Raw genomic sequence first — 18,351 nt, forward strand, 5'->3', positions numbered from 1 at the left:
GTAACTGTTATATCCTAGCAATTCACATATTAGATTCAAAGGACAAAGAAACTAAATATCATGTATTGGATAGCTTAAAGAAACAGAAATTTGTTTACTCATATTCATCAAAGTTAGACATTCAAAGGAGAGGTGCTGTCAGGGCCGTTGTGTCTGAAGGCCTCCTGGAAAGTCAGCCATGTTTTCCTTGGCTAGCAGGCCCATCGCTCTACATCTTGTTCCAGGGTCATCCAGCAATGTGCCTATGTGCCAACATCTTCTCTTCCTATAAAGTCAGATGCAATGTGAGATAAAGGAACTGCCCTACTCCAGGGTGAACTTACCTTAATCAATTATATCTGCAAGGACTCTTTAAGATATCATATATTGAGTTCACAGGAAGAACATGGTGTAAATAGAGATGACATTCCACCTTGTACACTGTGCAAATTCTGCTCCTAGCTGAGTCTGTCCCGTGAAACCCAAACCCCTATGTAAATCTCCATTCTCACAGCCCTGGAGCCTTACTGGGTACCTCATGCACGGGTAACATTAGGCAGTCCCCCCCTCTATTTAACCATCCTAGTCTTTCTTCTGTCTTTCCTGTCAGTTCCCAGCAGCACCTTCCTGGCATTTAGAGAGTCAAATCCCAGAGCCTTCTTTTGCTTGCTTTTTCCTCCAATCTTCACAGAGTCACTGTGTGAATCCTTCAAGTTTAAATTGTACCCAGAGCACAATCTCTTTCCTTCTGACTGTCATCACAGTGCCATCACTCCATTGCATTTAGCGGTCCTGCTTGTTCCCTACTGATCATGGGTCTCTTCCCAATGATTTCCAGAACGTAGAGCTATGACTGTGAGACAAAGTGGGCCTCTGTCTTCCCTACTCACACAATTCCTGTAGCAATGTCTTCTCACTCTGAGGGCCGCTCAGGCCTCTGCACAATTGCAAGACGGTTGTCTCCTGCTCGCTGTTGCACTGTGGACCCGGGGTACAGTAAGGGACCTATGTACCTCGGGACTTCTCGGGCCTCCCCTCACCCCGACTTCTCCCATCACTGCCCCTGGAGTGCCCTGAACCCTGCTCTTGTTTATTTATGCTTCTCTCTGAGTGCTTCTGTGAATGTCCTGCTTTGGACTGCAGGAACTCACAGCAGATGCCCTGGTCCTATGGCTCTTCCAATCACTCCAGCCCTCCTCTGCAAGTTCCTTCATCAAACTCCATTGCAAAGATTCTCCCCTACTGCAGTCTTACCTGGGACTCACCAGGTCAGACTACTGAAAGAGGCGTGCTTGCCTCAGTCTGTTTGAATCAGAATCTCCTCTGCCCATTGTTGAGCCACTGATAAGCCAGTCACCATGTCCAGTACAAGAAGGCACCAAATAACTTGGTATGTTGTGAAATGAGATATCTGTCTTGTCGAATTGAGCTTTCTGCATACGACTCTGCAGAGACTTTGACTTGCCAGAAGCCAAGCTCACAGACATTCATGTAATTCTGTGGGAAATACTGCCCCCTTTCCAAAACATGGAGGTGCCTCTGAAGGACAACATTGTTTCTCTTCACAGATTCTTTAAGTCCTGCCTCAAGTTTGTTAAATGTACAGTAATGTACATCTAGACCAAGTTTGGGTCAGAAAACAGGAAGAGCAGAAGAAAAGCTGAGGGGCCGTCTGTCAGTTTCCTCTCCTTCCTGCAGACAATGAGAATCCTCTAAGTCCCTCATCAAGGTCCTCCACCACCTTCCCCACAGCCCCTCCTGGAGAGAGAGTACCTAAAGGCTCAATCACCTCCTGTATCAGGGTTTATCTTTCTGATATGAAAACTGTGTCTTCCATAAAGACTGCAATATTTTGGAAAGGGGGGAATATTTCCCACAGAATTACACGAACGAGTGTCTCCTGGCTTTGGTTCTGGCAATTCAAAGGTCTCTGGGGAGTCCTTCACTGAGAGTTCAATTCAACAACACAGACATTTCATTTCACAATACACTAGGTCATTTGGTGCGCTATGTGGATCTTGCCTTCAAACGTTAACTAATTTCTCCATTCTGAGCACTGATCACTATGAAATCATTTTTATTTCCCATTCACAGCAAAATAGCACTGAGTAACATACCTCAATGGAGCCACAGTAAGAGGTTTTCAGCCTTTTTCAACGTTTCTTGTATTATGAAAATCTCATTAATTATGGGTAGAATTAGACAACTCTAGTACAAGTTTGGTCATAGAACTTTCTTCCTATTAGAACCTAAGATGTGTCCAATTTTTCCACCCGGCACACACAAGGTAAAAATACACCGGGTGGACAACAGACACAATATATTCCACAGGGGAGGTATTTCACAGTAACACTGGTAATATGTTATGAGATGTCAGGTTTTCTGATAAAATTTGGTTTGAACTATTAATCACAACTTCTGAGGTTTTTTAGAACCCTTTTGTCACGATATGCAAAGTGGCTTTTGGCACAGTAGAAAAGAAAGGAGAAAAATTCTCTCTCTGTGATCCGTTATTTTTCTGTCTCCAGGAGATGAGTTAGGATTCTCTCTGAACTCTTTGGAGACTGGGTAGCTTCTCCCCCGGAGGTGGATCATGAGCGCTATGGATTCTGATTACTGAGTGTGACAGATGCTAAACTTGAAACAAGCTAAATTATATAAAGGAAAAGAAAAGTCAGCATTGTATGAATTACGGACATTGACTGTTGCTTTTTCCCTGTTCTCTGTCACACCAGGGATCTGAGGCTATGTAACAGGTAACACCCCCCGCCCCCCGGCCAAAGCAGGGGATTAGAGACCGTCCAAAGATTGGCAGAGGAAGTCTGTGTAGATCACAGAGACAGGAAAGGGTGCGGAGAGCCAAGACAACAGTACAACTATATCCACTGGCTGATGGGCTATGCCTGGTGAGGTGGGAATTTTCTAGAAGGGTATCTCAGCTTTGGGCTTGTAATTCCATAAAAATAGATGTTGGCTCCAAGGGGAATCACATGTAGACATGTAATCAACCATGTTGGAAAAAGGATGAGTTTGCTAAGAAAGAGTGCCTTCACTGAGAGCACATCATGCAGGCCTGCAGCTCAGCGGACATGAAACTGAGAGACATCACTACCGTGTGTGCTGATCAAAGCCTCAGACGACACGAGGCTGCTTAGAAATGGGAGAAAACAGAAGACCTTGGCTTGCGGCCTGGGAATTGCCAGGTTACAGCTGTTTGAATGCTACAAACATTTAAACTTTAGTTGTGACCGCATCATATGTCTAGTTACAAAACCTCAGAGACCTTTACTATCCAAAAATAAATGCCAGTCATTTTTCTGGCATCCATGACACACTTGGATGCAGCATACAAATCTACCCTTATTATCTAGGATTTTCCTCAATTCTCTTCTTTCTACAAAATCTCCCAGATTTCTGGGCCCTTCCCCCATGGAGGATGTCACATGTGAAATGCCCGTTACACAGCAGAATGGCATCCGCCTACATTCCTCTTCTCAGCTTCTGGCTTTCTTTAACTTGCAGCTCATTGGTTTATCTGTGAATGTGAGAAGGAGCTTCTCGGTCCCCTTGGTTGTGACCATACTTCATGATGTTTTGGACAGAGGTACTTTGTGTGAAGTGCGTATCTTAAACCTCAAGTGTAGCAATGGATATTCTCAAAGCCTCTCCTGTGCCTGTCTCAGAATCACACATGGACCTGCATCTTGGCAGCCCTATAAGCAAATCATGCTTATTGAATGGAGGAATGCCTGAGAAAATATATGTGATGGATTGGATTTATATTGGATTGGGTACGTATGAGTGCATATGTAGAGAGAGAGGGAACATATATATATCGGTTACATCTATATACATGTAAATATGATTGAATTGGATATCTCACACACACACATTAACGTAATTTCAAGTATGTTAAATTCTCACTGCCTAAAGCACATTTACCCATGTGAACACATGGAGGAGCTCACGGATGTATTCTGTTCCATTCTGTGTGGTTTTCCTAGGAACGTGTTATTATTTAGCCAGCAGAAAACTGATGAGGGCTCTGTGTTCGCAGCATTACCCTCACTGTGTGACCATCAGTTCATCTGCCTTTACCCCAATCCTCTTATTTCTCAACGTAGTCCGTATTTCCCACTGTCTTCATCCAGATTATGAGGTTATTACGGTAGATGGTGATGAGGTAAATGAAACACTTTCTTTACAAACCCATGAAATTCTGAACACAGCTAAGGGCACACTGATTTTCTGTTGCTCACTTCTGGTGACTGCGATCCCACAGAATGAGCCCTGCTCGTAAGTAAGGATTTTACTCATAAAATGATGAATTCTTCTTTGGAGCTCGTGGACTTTTGATGAAAAATCAGGCACAAGGACAATGTTCTTGGGAAAAATGAAAAGCGCCTTAATTAACAAAATGAAATCTAAATACTCTCGGTAGGCCTGAGAGCCGTGCCCTATGCTACACTTCAGGAGGATGACAAGAGTTGGAAATTCTGCCTTCTGGACTCTGCTTGAGTTTGAACAGAGACAGGTTATGGGGCAGCTCCAGTGAGGACTGAGGGCTGTTGCCTGCCTGGTCTCTCTCTGGAAGATTATGTCTGAATGTGCCTGTCTTCAGGAGCTTGTTGGAAATGTTTTCCTACGTCCTCTGACATTGGACCTAGTGATTTCTTTATCATCCTGTCCTCTGAGCTTTACGGACGACGCCCCATACGCCCCACTCTTCCTTTGCGACACCCTTGTGAAGATCCAGCCAACATTCTACAGTTCTCTGAGCTTTGTGGGTGATACTTTTATAAAGTAAGTTATTTTTATTTAATTCTGTTTTTCCATTTCTGTGCGCTCCTCAGGCTACATATGCGGAGGCACACCACAAACCATGATTGACAGTGATCTTACAAACTGAAACGTCATAAGGAAGGGTGGAGTGTTCCAGGAAGATTTGTTCTGAAAGGTAAATATAAACTTTCCTTGACTATACAAGGATCTGAGAGTTTGGAGAAAAAAAAAAAAAAAAGAAAGGAATTGCTAAATTGCGATCTGCCTTTTTCTATTAGTAATGAAACTATTTTTATAACAAAATATCACTTTGAAGGGAAGAAACACTGTGAATGTGGAGAAGTTGAAAGTCTGTGTGACCTCCTCAAAATTGGCACCTTCGTGATCCCTGAATGTATGTGACTGATTATAAGTATTCATTTCTGACACTGAGAGGTTGGTCTTTCATTAGTGGGAGGTCGCACAACTAGTCACATAGTGTTCTTGACTCAAAGAATCTATGAAGAAGTCATGTAGTTGAACCCCGTAGCAGAACTAACAAAGATTATGCATTCAACTGTATTTACAAGAGGAACATTCTACACAGCAGATAAGGTTGCTTCAAATGCGATTTACTAATCTCATTATGATTCTACATGTGAGAACATCTCAAAGTGTTCTAAACACAGTGGTAGCCATCCCAGTGTTGATGTTAATGAGGCCCAAACTTCAGAGGTTCACATATATATCAATGAGTCTGAGATGCTCATCTTCAATTCCAAACATCTGACATCAGAGATTTATTCCTTGTCTCTTGGTTCCCTTCACCCTTCCTGGCTCAGGGTGTTTTTTCCCCCTACCCATGGTTCAAGACGTCTTATTTGTTGAATAATACTACTGTCTGCATCACAGTACGTCACTTGTGATTCACAAAGTGGATGTGCCACACTGGGTGGGCAGTGGGCGTAATTTAAAATCAATACATGAAATATAGACTAAAGTAATCTAAACCTTATTTGAAAATGATGGAGAGAATATAAGATATTGAAAGCAAGCCCATAAAGCAATTAAAACAATATAGTAACTATGATTTTGTTTGAGGGAAAACCACTCCCCCTTTAGGTTCTCCTATAATTTGGTTCAGCTGAGCTCATTTCAAGACGAGAATGATGGTAGTTTGGTTTAAAAGGTCTTTTACTCTGTTTCTGCACCTGCCTGGCTGCTGCTACAGGTGATGCTGTGTCGTTTTAGATCAGCTTGTGCTCTAGACGTTCTGAAGTCTCTACATCCCAGGACTGTAATTTGAGGACTATTAAAACACCAATGAAGCTACTGAAAAGTCAAATAACTAAGTGATATTAAGATGTGTTGTTAAGTTGAATAGAGGCATAAATTTCTGGACCTTTTCAGTCTTGAAGGAAGACTGGAATGAGAATCTCACCCATGAGCACTTAGGACATCTGCTTGCCCTGACAGACCCTGTCCTTAAATTATACTCATCAAACACCCTTAGAGAGTTAACTTTAACCTAAAATCTACTTCCTTTTTGACATGGATTTAGATTAAAAATTTTCAAAATAAAATGCTGACATAGGAACTCAACTGCCATGTTTCTGCCACCCAGCACCACCCAGTGTCCCACCTGCTTGTCTCATTCTGCCATTGTTTTCTGAACTAAACATTGAGCTTCTTGACACCATCTTGCCTTGGTTCACGCATGGTTCCTCCACAGAAGGTGAGGGGGAATTAATGCAAGACTTTCAAGGCACATAATAGCCTATTACCCTCAAAACATTTGATAAAACCGTATTCCAGGAATCCATAGAATGTAAGGCAGAGTGTGAAGGGTTCAGTGGGGGTTAGGGGAAGGCATGGATGAGGGAAGGGGTTTGAATTTGAGTGAGAAATAGTGTATGAAATTTAAAAAGCACAATTTTAAAAAGTGAAAAAAAAGGAATCCATAAACTACCTACTGTTTCATAGCAAATGGGAAAAAATCAACTCCTCACCTAGGCTTTGACTCTTGTGCTATATGAGTGGGCACCCAGGCAAGCCTGGCAGGTCGACTTCCTGTAACTTCCTTGATTCCTTGAGATTTTCCCTTTGCATTTCAGAAAACATTGAATCCACCCCATTGAAGAGAGTAATTCAGCTGGGCCTGTGGACACACCCCATTAATCCCAGTACTTGGGAGGCAGAGGCAGGCAGATCTCTGTGAGTTCAAGGCCAGCCTGGTCCACATAGTGAGTTCCAGTCCAGCTGGGGCTACACAGAAACCGTCTCTTAAAAAGACCAACCCCCCCCAAAAACCCCAAAGTGTATAACTCAGTATATATATCCATATATATGTATAGATATATATACCAATTCATGCAGCCATTGCCAAAGTCACTTCCACCCAATATCACATCACCTGATGGTGATGGTGATTCCTATCCTCAGACCCTGGCAACCACTAGAATACTTTCTATTTCGGTATTTTTTCAGAGAATTTTAATTTCTTGAATTTCAGTTTATTCAACACACAAACATAGAAATATCGTCTTGTGAAAATGAAACTAAATAATAACTGATTAAACTTAATCATAAAAAGCGCTGTAAGACACAAACAAACGATAATAGAATTCAAATAGAAACTGGATCCCAGGTCACGGTGACACGTGGAACAAGGCTAGGGTTCAAACCTGATCAAACCCACCCTTCACATCACTTTGTCACCGGAAGAGAATGGGAAAGGTGGCCTTCCCTGGCTTCCCAGCTGCTGTCTCACCCCAGTGAGTTCCAAATGCTGTCTTTGTCATTAAGCCTCAGGACTGGAAATCCTATTAAAATCCTGTCTTTTGGAATGAAAACACGTGTTTTTGGAGCCAGTTAAGGCTGAGGTGACTGAGATCTGGAGGAGATATTGACACATCCTGGCTGATGAACTGCACCGAGACTGCCCTTCCAAGTCCTGCAAACCACCAAGTAGCTGTTGAAGGGCAAAGAGTTGGAAGGTCGCAGGTAAGCCAAACTTTAATAAAATGTACAAAGTCAGTGCGTTGGGTCTCATGTAGAGGAAAGGCGACTTCCTGGACACAGAGGGCGCAGTGCTCTTAATCCCTTTGCCAGGCTTCCCAGTGAGGAGCAAACGCTGCAACCATGTACTCTCTGTGTTCAACACACCTCTGCGTTTACCAGTGAATCACGTGAGGGGCAGAGATCAGGCCTGGCATTGATGTGCTCATCTGCTTTGTATGTAGCCATGGTTACTGTCCTGCTTTCAAAGGACTTGGATCACCTTTCATCTGTTCTTTTTCCATATTGGCTAATTGGACTAACTCAAGGGATATACAATTTTTTCCAAGTTTTCATTTTCATCACACAAATGGACTGAAGAAAATTAGTCTGTAGTGATGTGAACCATTCCGTAATATGCCTACACTTAATTTAGTCAAGATAGCAAAATGCAGCTTGATGGTGGGCATGTTGCCCCATCTCTAGCTTCCTTTTACCACCCACACCATTTACCACCCACACTTCTAACATCACTGACTTCAGTACAGTCCAAGCCTCCTCAGTTATGTTTTTTTTCCAAAGATTTATTTATTCAAAATACATACAGTCCAAATTTATTAATATTTATTAGATTCTTTCGAGAGGGATAACTTTATTAAAGTGTATTGCTTTTATTATGAAATTTTACTATCAATTTTGTTGTTATTATCTTACTGGACCAACATGAATTCAGCTTTATCATAGAGATCATCCATGGGAAAAGCAGTTTGTCTACGGTCTGTTCCTCTCACAGGGATTAGCTAACTGTGTTGGCTCTTGGAAATTTGATTTAAGGATAAAGAATGACTACTGAGTATAATTGATTACAGATACTGATTTCATATACATGTAAGTTTAACAAATTTTCATGAAATATGCTATGGTATGAAAGTCTCCAACTCTTATTATTTGGTCTTTTAATAATTATTTCCAAAAAATAAGATGAAATTTACTTTTTCCATGTTGCCTGTACATTTACGAAAACAGAGATGATCAATTTAATTTTAAAAAGCAAGGAAAAGGCACTCGTATCACAAACATGCAACACAAAAGTCCAGATAAATGAAAAGAATTGAGTCTTACCAACTAGACTCATGAGGAAAATTCAGAATTTCATTTAGCTATGCCATCGGCATTACAAATGAGAAATGGCTTAGGGACCTGACTTTGGAGCTGTTTAAATGCAGCAGTATAACTGGTCTCTAACATTATTCATTGAAGTCTGTCCTCTTAAGGTACCACTCCACCAGTCCCATGTAGTACAGATAGATGATGCTGGCCTATCCCTGGAGGGCGACGGGGGTTTCTGTGAACAGCTAGTGAGTCATAAGCAGGTCTGCATTTGGCTTTTACTCCGCTCAACCGCAACCTTCATCCACCTCCTTGTCTAACACCTTACAGTAAGATCCTCAGGTTGGTGCTGGCACCAGGTCCCAGTCGTGCATCCTAAATCCCCACCTGTACATTTCCAATATCAGCAATACTCCTGTCTGATTTAAAGCATCATAATTCTTTGTGAGCTATCTCTTTCTCTAAGGAGCCAAGTGTTCACAGCACTCCTTTGGGAACAGCCTCTGTGCCCTAGACGCTCCTTGTCAGCCTCATATCTCCGCAGTGATCTCTCCTCCGATTTCCTGCATTTCCTGCAAGTGACTTCTTAGAAACCTCTTCACCTCCAGACCCTCTTCTGTTGTTTCCAGGCTAATTCTCCTCTAAAGGGCTACGATTGCTCATTTTTCCTGTAATTTATTGATTGACTTTGATAACTCATTTGTTAGCATCAATAGTGTGCTGGCTTTAGATAGGTTTTCTAGGGAGGTAATGATCTTGAAGTCATCCCTTGGGTGTTTAAACTATTATGGCCGACCTTCAAAAAACAATTCCAACTACTCTGCAATTAATTTTCCAGCACATATCACCTGCACAGCACATGCATGCTGTAGACAGGACCCAACAGGACAGGCTTAATGAACTCTAATAATATGAATCACTTGGTTGTACTTTTCAAAAGCATGAATACTACATTTCTGCCACGTCCCACTGTCTGTTTGTATTCTGTCCCTCCTTGCCAATCAGGAACCATTTACTTTCCCTTTCTACAATCTCCTTCCTCTTTCTTTTATGTATTCATGCATCCTGAAGTTTGGAATCTATTGATTATTAATGAGACAAATTTTACTACAAGTTGTATTTTCTTGTGGGGGGGGCAAAGCATGTGTGCATTACGCGATTTTTACTTTTGCAGTATAAACAGACCCGTGTCCTTACACAGGACTGAATGAGCGATATTTCCTCTGTGCTCATTTTGCTTTCAGCGTCTATCGATCTTCATCAAAGTGTTTCCCTGCTTCTCCTCCATCTTGAACTATGAGTGGCTCTTAATATATTTTAAGGCCATGTGCACAGGAAGTTAAAGCAAAAATTGATTGCTAACAGTTGATCAAAATTGTTCTAGAATCATTCGGCATGCACATAGTTCCCCAATGGCTTCTCACTAAGTGCTGTTTATTCGTGTGTGTGTGTGTGTGTGTGTGTGCGTGTGTGTGTGTGTGTGTGTTTGAAACATAATATAATCTTGTTGGTCAGTATTACTTATTTGCCCAAATTACCCTAACCTGGGTACTTGATGGCAGTGAATACAGGTTAGGAGTGAAGAATTATGGAAAACAGCAAGCGACCATTAAATTTTCCAGAGCCTTAGTAAATACATCACTGATGGCTTTCATGTGCTGACCTTCACCAGGGCTCTGTGTTCAAGGACCACCCGCCTCCTCTTTGCAATCAACGTGCCTCTCCTTAGCACCGCAGCTCACACCGTCGATTTCTATTTGACTTAATTGTTCTGCTTGTTCACTTGGATCTTTCCCAACCAACTCTGATTGTTTGAGAAAAACAAAACTACCTTGTAAATCCACATTGGAGACATAAAAGAGAAAATGTCTTGAGGAGGAGCGGGAGAGGGTGGAGAATTAAAACTGAGGAAGAACAGAGTTCATTTCATCGCTCCGCCCGAGTCCCTGAGAGCAATGGTTTCACCTTGCGAATTGTGTCTGATACCGGGCACTTACCTCCAGCCATTCGCGTCTCTGTTACAAGACTCCCTGACTGGTTAATTGTTGCTTGACATTGAGCCAAAGCAAGGAGAAGCAAAATAATCTGAGACTCTATAGAACGGCACAGCTGAGACTTTAAACAAAACAAGGAGGAAGGCCCACACGTGCAGGACTAAGTCTGGAAAAGCAATGCAAGCCATGTGCCCAGTTCTATCTATTTATCAGTTAATATTTCTGGTGATGTATTTCTCTCCTTCCTCTGTGAGCTATATCCATATTTTATTCCAAAATAGTGTTTTGAGTCTAAGCTCTCTCACCCTCAGATACAAAATGATAATTGAACTAACATAATAAATGCAATGTCTTTTCCATTGCTCCATCTTACATTTTTCCTTGCAATCCAAACACTACAGAATGAAATTACATTTCTGCATATTATATCAAAACAAGTGCAGTCACAGTAACCATTCATTTCCCAGAATTTTCATTTCTTTTTTAATGAACTTTCCCTGAGGACACTCTCACAATTGAGCGTTTATTTATTATAAGCAACAAAGGAAGTCTTGATTGTTCCAGCTGTGCCAGAAAAAAAACCCTTTAATTTGATAAGCAAGCAGTAGATGAGACAGGGATAGTGATGATGAACACTTGGGCTTCAGAAGCCTGAAAACACAACGTGAAATGCAGGGCAATGCGGGGCGCTCATGGGGGTTCCTCTTTCTACCCTTCTGTGGAATATTCTATTTCTATTCCCAACATCAAATGAAATTCCCATTTCAAAATACTAAGATTCACAATAAATTACTTTAAAATGCTTTATTGGCTAAAAACAATACCACAGTAATGCCTCTGCAAAAGCTAACTGATATTGCTGGAGTGTTTGGTCCCCAGGCACATTGGTAGCTGGTAGATACATTTTCTTGTTTATAATTACTGACATCTCTCATTTGTAGGTATCTGGAAGTCATCTTTCTTTTCTCACTCTTTATTTCTTTCTGGATGACAAAGGTCTCTACAACTGAGTACAAACCATGTGGTAATTCATGCACACGACTAGGGGATTTTCTATTATCAATGGGAAATCATTTATCAATTATTCCCGTTTTCAAAATGACCATCAAGAGTAGAATGACTCTGTGCGGTAACAACAACCAAACACACAATGCTAGGAAAAGAGTTTGACTTCTGTGTCAGCGGCACTTCTTGGAAATGACAATGGTCAGTACACACTACTATTCTTCTCCCTGTTCATGTGTGATCATGTGTGTCTGCAATGTGTGCACATGTGTGTACAACTCAAGAACATGTGAAGGTTTTCTTATTTATGAAGATGTCACGGGGTCTTCATTTTCTCATTAACTTTCCTTTGTGTGTATGTCTGCATGCATGTGTGCCTGTGCATGTGTGTGTGTGTGTATGTGCGTGCGTGCATGCCTGTGCATGTGTATGTATATATGCAGAAGAATACTCATAGTATACACGAAGGCTTTTCTCTCTAGGCTGACACATATGTGAGGCTTTTCTCTGCCCTTGGTAATTTCTCTCATGTCTGACCCTTCACTGAATAGATCCCTCAATTTGTTTACTTAGCAAGGAAACTCTATAAGAAAATCATGCATACAAAGTGATCTAACATAATTAGGGAGGCTGGATTATATTAGAGATAACAGAGCTGTAATCTTTTATTCTGGAGGAGTGAGGTATTTGGAACAAACCTGTATTATGTGAATTTATTATAACAGATTTTACTGTGTGACATAATTTAGGTGTAAGCTATCGGAGCTTCTCAAAAAGTAGTAATTTAGCTAAAAACTATTAACAGGTAAATGAAAGAGCTAAATTTAAATATTAAAATCATAACACTTTTAGAATGTGTAACATGCTGACTCTATGGGCACAGGGGCCAAAGGATTTTCAACCACGACCCAAATAGGGAAAATTAAGGAGCTGACAGATGAACACGAGGAGTTTAAAAGGAGCAAAACCTGCAGCAGACACACAGACACACACAGATCCCAACTCGAGGAAGATGTCTCCACGGAAAACCGACCACACATGTAATTATATGCATACGTGAAAAAGCTAGAAAACAGAAATTATGAGCAGATTTGAATAAGTTCTTTAAATAAGCATACAAAAATAAGTTCTATATCATTAATAGCAGGAAAACGCATGTTTGCTTTTGGAGCAATGGAGCTGGAACTGACCTGGAAGCTATGTCCCATGAAGGCGAGCTCTCACAGCTTTGGAGAGCACTGTGCAAGCTGGAAAAGGAGAACAGCAATCAGTGGTCCACCCCATGCTGCATAAAGCAAATCAACAACCTGCACAGCAAATGACATTGGTGCAGTAGTGACACTTTATTTTGTGGGTAATCAACAGCTACCTAATTGGACTTAAAGCCCACTCAGTGGGAGGAAACTCATGTGTGGTAATGTGAACCTAAGCCAAATACACATGGTTGGAGAGGTCATAGATCTTAGAGAAAACCCAAGGCTGTCACAGCCCTAGAAAATGTAATTTCTTACTATGTGCAAAATATGGATCCTTAAATTTATAGAAAAGTATGCCTGTCACCACCCATCAAAGTAGCTTCTTTTTTAAGATGCAGAGATTATTACATTGCTCCACAACTGGTCAAACACAGAGACTGTCTGTGAATTTCCCAAGCCTAAGTGGGACATCTACAATGCAACCTCTACACCTAAGGCTCATAGAACATAGAACAAAGCACGAAGAGAATGCACCTTTCAACTCTCATCAATGAAGCTCCTCATGCAACAGAGGGCCAGGAACACAAAAGGTCACAAATGACCAAAACATAAGAAAATAAGAGTCCTTGGACAGGACTCCTATATCAAACTCCACCCACCCAGGGCTCAGGACCATTGTAGAAGAGGGGCAGAAAGACTGTAAGAGCCAGGGAGGAGGTGCAGGACCGTATGGAAACAGAGTCCTACAGCCTCCCGGGAGTCTTCTCATATGAACCTATAACAATGGTGTCAGCATGCACAAGACCCATGCAAACTTAAGCAGACAAAAACCCAGGACAGGGCTGCAGAAATGGTCAGCAGACCCCAGTCTTACTCAAAGAAATATTGGTAGCTGATTGCTTCTGGTTGAGGAAGAGCTGATCTAAAGGGGGCAAGTCTAGATAGGCTGACTAGACCTCAATGGATAAACTTGCGCTTAGGGACATCTGGGGACAGTAACTTGACATGATAACACAAATGACAGAATGTATGCAGTCCACTGGGGGGAGGGCGGCACTGGGTCCAGTGGATGCTAATGGGGAAGGGCCACAAAAGTTGACTAAAGTTTTTGGGATAAAATACATGAACATTCAATAAAAATTAAAAAAAAAAAAACTAGCCCAGTAGAAATTAGGAACAGATTTGAGTAAGTTCTTTACATACATAGAAAAATAAGTTCTCTATAATTATTATTAGGCAAATGCAAATTTAAATCCAATGCAATATCTGAGTGAAAAATGTCTGACTATATGAAGTGTGGGCAAGGCTGTGAAATGACTGACACCCCCAAGAGAGTCATCTGCACCCCAGCTCTTATCTGGCACAAAGTGCTCCAAGGAAAGACGGAACGATTAACGTGAGGAATGCACAAGGCCAGAAACAGATTTCATATACCTCTGTGGAGTAAAACACATTTACAGTGTCACTAAAGCAACTCTTAAAATGCAATATTGAATGGAGAGAGTGTGTACTGTCTGTGTAATGATAGGATCAGAAAAGAAGTCCAACAAGGCGGCACATCTTTTACGGTCAAAACAACGCTAACCACGTGACACTGCAGTGATGGGACATCAGCCCAGAAGACCATCTCCTGGGCAGGCACAGCGTGCAAGAGGAAGGCGGCCTCTGAACCAGTGTCTGTGGTCTCCTTAAACTAAGGTGTGCACTCACATCTTTCGTTCTTAAAATGCTGCATAGGTGGTATTTACTCCTTACACAAGATAGAGGGAAACAAAATCCAAATAAAAATAAAAATGTGTAACAGTATTTAGTGATAAAAGTCATTACTTTAAGGAATTTCTGAGCAGAGAAATCAAAACCAGCCAAGTAGCGGCCCCTCACCAGCACTGCTGAAGGTGTCCTCAAGGGTGCTGACCTCTGTCAAAGTCTCTGCCTACAGACTGGTGGGACTGTCCCTCTGTGGGCCTGAGTTGCCCTCCTCCCACTTTGCTTATAATATCCCGTACCTGAGCCATTCCTGGCAGCCAAGACTCGTGTGAGGGACCTACTGTCTCTGCAAGCCAGAATGCCTTTGCAGTGAAGGCCCTTAGCCTCTGACTGGCTGGGGCTGGGTTCTGGAAACCCAGCCCCAACACCTTCACCAGGACACATACCAGACATGTCCTAAACTACAGAAGGACCACTCAGTCCAGAGCACGGGCCCTCTCCTCTGCTGGACTCCGTCCCACATCCTGACCTCATTGATGTCTACTCAGAAATCACAAGCAAGCAGGTTCTCCTTTCAGAGACTACCTTTGTGAAACATAAACATAACTGATAGGCTATTGTCAACATGACAGAATTTATGCACACTTTGTCTTTTAACAGAAGACCATGGCTTGTCATGAACTTGAAGGTACTGTTTTCCTTTTCTAAGTAAATTTCTGTAAATCTAGAACAAGAGCACTTTTTTTTTTTTTTGGTCTTTTTGAGACAGGTCTCCCTGTAGCCCCAGCTGTCCTGGAACTCACTATGTAGACCAGGCTGGCCTTGAACTCATGGAGATCTGCCTGCCTCTGCCTCCCAAGTGCCAGGATTAAAGGCACGTGCACCACGCCTGGCCCAAGAACACTTTTTGTTTCCCATTTTTCATGCAATCATATATTTTCTATAATTATATATGTATCCTCAATATACTTTAGATGTATTTGAAATGCCAATTCCAGAAACATTTTAAGTTATGATATAAGCTACAAGACTCCATCTTCATCTTAACACCTGCACTGTTAGAGGCCACAGGCCTTCTGCCCCATCCTGTAACCTTCCTCTTGTAAGCCTTTACTTAAGCTTTGCTTGTCCCATGGAACTGAAGCTTGGCTCTGTGTGTTTGTAGTTGACCCCACTTCTGGGGTACGATGCTTTCTCAGAGGAAAAGACCTATGTGGGGCCTGGACAGATGGCTCAGCGGTTAAGAACACTGTTCTTGCAGAAGACCGAGGTTTGAATCCCAGCACCCACACGGCAGCTAACAACTGTCTGTAACTCCAGTTCTAGGGGATCTGATGGCCTCTTCTGTCCTCCACTGGCTTTGCACGACACAGGTGCACTTACCTACATGCACACAATACACTCATACACATAAAAATAATAAATAAAATATTTTTAATAAAAGAAAATACATACGTAAGGAAAGTGGCAATGGAAAAGGTTCTCTTGATTTTCAAGCGACACTGATGTCTTACTATGTGATGTATCCTAAGGAGTCTATTTCTAGCCACTCAAGATATAGAGAGCAGTGACAGGCCAAAGAAACAAGTTGAAGCAGTGAGTCAGTTTGAGTGATCTCAACAACAGTGGCAGTGTGACAGAATTTAGAACCACATAGGACAGGACAAGTCTCTTGGTTTGCCTCTGAGGTTATCTCCATGGACTTTGGGTTAGGGTTTGGTGGTACACACCTTTAATCCCAGCACTCAGGAGCAGTGTCTGGAGGAGCTCTGTGAGAAGGAGGCCAGTCTGGTCTACACAGGGAGTCCCAGACCAGCTGATGCTACAGGGAGAACCTGTCTCAAAACAAGAATAAAACACAAAGAAACAACCAAAAACCCTCTGGTGAGACCTTCTAGGGATTACCTAGAGGAGGTTAATTGAGATGGGAAGACTCGTTCTGAATATGGAGTGGGGTCCAGTGGTCTGCGGTTCTGGACTGCTCACAAAAGAGAAAGCAGGCTGAGCACCAGCAGTCAGCTCTGTGCTTCCTGACTGGGGATGCAATGTGACCGGCTGCCTCACAGTCATGACTTCTGCACTGTGACAGACAGCACCTAGAAGTGGGACCAGAGTAAACCCTCCGCACTTATGTTTGCTTCCTCTCGGTTAGTTTGTCACAGCAATACATATCAGGGATTGCTTCTGGGAGCGTGGGAGCTTATGGGCAGCACACTACTAGCAGAACCCCTGCTCTGCAATGGCTGACCATTACAGATCCTGGAAGGGTGGAGGCTCCTATGCCTCATGAGCTTTAAGCTCTACAAGCCTCATCAGTCCCCTTTTCACCCAGGGACATGTGTGGCCCTTGTCTTCTAAGGCTCCTGTATGACAATCACAACTGCTCTGATTTCAAGATGTCAGCCTGTGTATGCATCCAGAAGTCAGAGTTCCACACCACCCCTCTGAAGTACTTGCCTCAACTACAAAAAGAATATTCTATCAGTTAGCTGGAACTTCTAACAAAATACTAGAGACCGAGTGGCTTAGCCAAAGCAGACTGATTGTCTCAGTAGGAAGCTAGAGTCTAGATACTGGCAACTTTCATCAATCTAAGGCCAAGTCCAGCACCTCTAGCAGTGGTCACCCCCTGTCGCCCCTAGGTATGAATTTAGAGGAAACACAGTTCAACCCATAACAAGTACTAGTACTAACTACGGATATCTTAATGTTTTAGAGTCTGTAAGGTGCGTTTAAGCGCAGGGTTTCATAGTCCTGAATCCACACGTAGGGTCTTGTCCAGCAGTCCCGTAGCTGCCTCAGCCTCACAGTTACCAAGTGGCTGAGCAGCCATTGAGCCCTGACATCTCATGAGAAGCTAAGATAGTGAGACATATTGCCACTCAAAAGTGAAGTAAGATGATATATTTCTAATGAATAGAATGTCTGTCCTGGGGCAATATCCTCTGCCGTTGATGTTAAACATTATGACAGAAGATGGGTATTTCTTATTGGAAACAAACTTTATTTGAATTCACAACCCCCATATAACACTCCAAAGTCTTGCTTTCTGCCATCTCACTTTAGTATTTAAAGACACAATAAGGGATTCTGAGTCCCATCTCAATGTGACTGCCTTTCGTGTTCTCCGTGCCTGTGTATGATAAACTTGCATGTTGACCACGGAAGTTCAGCACCTTATACATAAGAGGCTCGTTATCGGTCCCTCATTTCCAGAGTGAATAGACAAGGTTTGAGATAGGAAGGCTGCCATCAACTTACTATCTACCCTGACACTATCACCCTTGAAATACCTGGCTGTTTATTTCGCCTTTTTTAAAAATTAAGAAGCCTTGGCCAGGCTTAGTGCTATATGCCTTTAATCCCAGAACTCAAGAGACAGAGGCAGGCTGGCCTCTGTGAGTTTGAGGCCAGCCTGGTCTACACAGACAGTGCCAGGACAGCTGGAGCGACATAGTGAGACCCTATCTCAAAAAAAATAAAGGAAAAAAGAACTCTTTCAGGCATAATTAAATATATATATGTATGTATGTATATATATATATATATACTATGTCCACAGGAGGACACTTCCTGAGCAGCCAAGAAAGCAGCAAACATAT

Source organism: Nannospalax galili, unplaced genomic scaffold (genome assembly GCF_000622305.1).
Source record: "Nannospalax galili isolate Female #2095 unplaced genomic scaffold, S.galili_v1.0 scaffold15, whole genome shotgun sequence".
NCBI lineage: Eukaryota > Metazoa > Chordata > Mammalia > Rodentia > Spalacidae > Nannospalax > Nannospalax galili.